The sequence below is a fragment of the Hordeum vulgare genome, chromosome 5H (genome assembly GCF_904849725.1).
Source record: "Hordeum vulgare subsp. vulgare chromosome 5H, MorexV3_pseudomolecules_assembly, whole genome shotgun sequence".
NCBI classification, from domain to species: Eukaryota; Viridiplantae; Streptophyta; class Magnoliopsida; order Poales; family Poaceae; genus Hordeum; species Hordeum vulgare.
The window spans coordinates 554,204,706-554,208,333 of NC_058522.1; the positions used below are offsets into that span (position 1 = coordinate 554,204,706).

Genomic DNA, 3,628 nt, shown 5'->3' on the forward strand with positions numbered 1-3,628 from the left:
AAGCCAACTTAGCATTCTTCATCAGATGCAATAGCATTTTTGCATGGAATAGTTTGTCAATGATTTTTTTTGGGCTTTTCTGATAAACATGAAAATTTCCTTATTTCTAATAAAAGTTTAGGTTTACTTAAAAATTGGAACACTTCTTGAAGAATCTTAAATGTTATGAAAATGTTCCAAGTCTCGGTCAACCTGTATATGCATGTCACTGTCTGGTGAATTGACAATGACAGGAAGAAAGTTGCAAGGTGCAGGGCGGAGAGTCAGTGTCATGAGATCAATCAATCCATCCATCCATCCATCATCACAGAGGAGAAGAAGGAAGGAAATGCATATGCGACTTTAGGAATTAAGATGAAGATTGCTGCCAAAATCTCTGAACTTCACCACACATGCAAATTAAGTGTGAAACTTTTCTCTGTTGTTGAATCAAAGTTTCTACTTCTATTAAACACCAGATTTTGTCACACCACTGCTAACTAACTAACCTTGAGTCCTTGACCAGAAAGAAACTATTGCAAAGTATACCAAAGAAAGAGAGTAAGAACAAGATGATGATGATGATGATGATGATCGATTAAGCATCCGTGGGATGGAGATCGGGCAGCTTGGCCAGCCTCACCATGCTCTGCTCGACGACGCCATTGGACCGCTTGCAGGACAGCACGCCGAGCCCACGCCCGAGCACGCCCCACCGCCTCTGAACCTTGTTGGGCTCCCTCGCGGCGCCGCCGACCTTCTCCTTCGCGCCGTCGCCGCCACTCTTGGTGCAGGCCAGGTACGCCGCCAGGAACGGTCGTCCTCCGGCCGGACGGCCCTCGAGAAGCCCCTCGCCGCCGGCCTCCCGGGTGGCGGCGGCACCGACGGCCGCCTCGCCAGCGCCGGCACCTTCCTCTAGCCCTCCCACACGCCACCACCACGTGCTTCCGCCGGCTTCTTCACGGCCGGGTCGTGCTCCCACGACAGGACGACCATACACCATGCCAGCCGGTCGAGCCGCCGCGTTGATCCGATCCGGATGCTGCGCGAGTGGTTTGCGGGTTGAATAGGCAAAACTGCAGGGGTGTTTGTGTAAGAACAAAATGACAGAAAACGGTTCGTTGTGACTTAAAATTGGACTGCAGGTTTATTAACAAAAAATGGAAGGGCCTTTTTACAAAAATGCCATAACGGACGACCAGAAACCCTATTAGCTTTATTATTAGGGAGAGATTATTAGGGAGAGAAGCAGAGATAGGAATAGCCTACGGACGGACGACTACAGGCTGGTCCAGAAGGTCGGTCACTCGTTGCTTACGCTCGCTCGCGATCGTTTAGTTTGATCTTTTTTTCCTTTTCTGTTGTTTTCTTTGTTTACTGTCAACGGTTCTTTAGTTTTTCTTTAATCTTCGTTACGTTTTCTGTTTTCATTTTCTTTGAACGATTCTCTATGATTTTATTTTGTTCTTCTTCTTTATACTTTGCTTCTTTCTCGGGCTTTTCAGATTTCTTCACTTTTCTTTTTATTTCTTTGCCCTTTTCTGTTTTTCAATACATTTCTACTTTATCTTACTTAATGTAGCGTTTTGTATATATGTCATACACTTTTTGCACATGTTCAATTTTTTTTAAATTTTGCAAAAATGTTTCGAATAATTATTTCAAATACATGATAAAATATGTTTCAAATGATAAGTTTTTATAAGTATGAGAATATTTTTTTGACTTGTACACATTTAAAATAAATGAAATAAACAGTTTATTAAAACATGTGAATATTTTTAAAATGTGACGTACATTTTCTTATTTGTCACAAATATTTTGATGCATATGATTAAATATTTTCATATACAGAATTTAATATTTTTACTTTGTCTATTACATTTTATATGATTTATTATACATAGGAAACATTTTTTATACATGTTTTACATTTTTTAAATGCAAGATCATCATTTTTCACAAAATGATAACAATGTTTTAAATATGGCGTACATTTGAATTACACGATTTTATTTACATCTCTATAATTATTATTTTAGATGGCACATACAATTGTTTTGAAGTGTGTGTCATTTGTTTAATTATCACCAATATTTTTGGTATATATGATTAACAGTTGTGTATATATAATTAACACTTTCTACTTTTTGCATTTTTTTTTCATATACATCAGAAACATTTTCTACATACCTTTACCATTTTACTAATTCAATAATAACATTTTAGAAAAACTTGATGGACACGTTTACGGAAGCAACGCGTCGGTCGTTCGTTGCCCACACGTCTCGTACGCGACCCATGCGTATGGCCATATAATATTTTCTCATGTAATGATCGTTTAAATTTGTTACAAATGGTGTTCAAATTTGCTACATTTGTCCATTAAAAAAGCTGAATATACGTTTGGTTGCAAACTCAGTTCGTCGAACTTTTTCCTATAATTGGTGTTTTTTTTGTTACAACCGTGTTAATGTTTGCTAGAACCGGTATCATTTTTTGCTGCAACTGTTCACTAAAAAAGTTACATACACATTCGTCAGAGTTGCAACCCGAGTTCACCAGATTATTTTGCTACAATCCTTATTTTGTTTTGCTACCACGCATCATCGGCTTCATTTTTTTGTCACGACTACGTTGATATCTTTTTTGCTACAACTATATTTTTGTTCCAACCGTGAATGAAATTTTCTGCATCGTGACCTAAATTTGCTGCATCGAATTTTTTTTCCTGCATGAAAGATCTAACGGTGCAGCCCGTGGATCTAACGACTGCACTACGACCGACGGGAGCGCTCGGGCCGGCGCTCAGTACTGCCCAATAGGCAAACGGCCTGTTTGTGTTAGGCAAACTGCAAGTAGGCAAGCCTAGTTAGCCTATTTGCTTGCGCGAGACGCCGTTAGTAAAATAAACCAAAGTAGCTACCCTCTCGTTTAGGGTTTAGGACCTACGACGGCGATCCGATCGCCGACGTGAGGTTTTCGATCGCTGGTCGAGTCCGCGTGAGGCAACTTGGGCGCTTCCAACGGGGGCGATGGCCGGAAGCAATGGGTCATCCTCCTCCTCGGGGTGGACGGGGAAGAACCTTGAGGATATGCGGCAACACCTTGATCTGAAGGATGAGGAGCTGGATGATGTGGTGGTGGGCAAAGAGGAGGTAAAGAAACTTGAGGCAGACGCGCGGTGGCTCGCGATTGGGAAGTTACACACCTCTCGGCCTTTCTCATCAATAGCTATGTTTGAAACCCTAAAACAGTATGGGGGTTGGCTAAACCCCCGAAGTATAGAGAAGCGGGAGACAACCTGTTTGTGTTCCAGATGTTCTGCTTGGGGGACTGGAAGAAGGTGGTCCATGGAGGACCGTGGCTGTTCCGGGGCATGGGTCTTATGGTGGAGGACTATGACGGGAAGACGAATCCTGCGGAGGTGGTGCTCGATGGTATCCATGTCTGGGCACAGATTCACGGGATCCCTGATATGTATAGGAGTACGAATATTGTGGATCAGCTTGGCCGGCGTATTGGCAGGGTCAAGGAAATTCAACTCTCTCCTAGACTGTTCTACACAGGAGATTACATGCGAGTTCGCGCGCGTATACTGGTTGGCAAACCTCTTACTAGGGTTACGGCTTTGGTAGTTTCAGGGGAG

At 42.4% G+C, this 3,628-nt stretch overlaps 1 pseudogene; it reads right to left on the reverse strand.

Annotated features, from left to right (window-relative positions):
• Positions 1-577: 577 nt before the first annotated feature.
• LOC123397270 lies at positions 578-2,181 on the reverse strand (annotated as a pseudogene).
• Between the last annotated feature and the right edge of the window lie 1,447 nt (positions 2,182-3,628).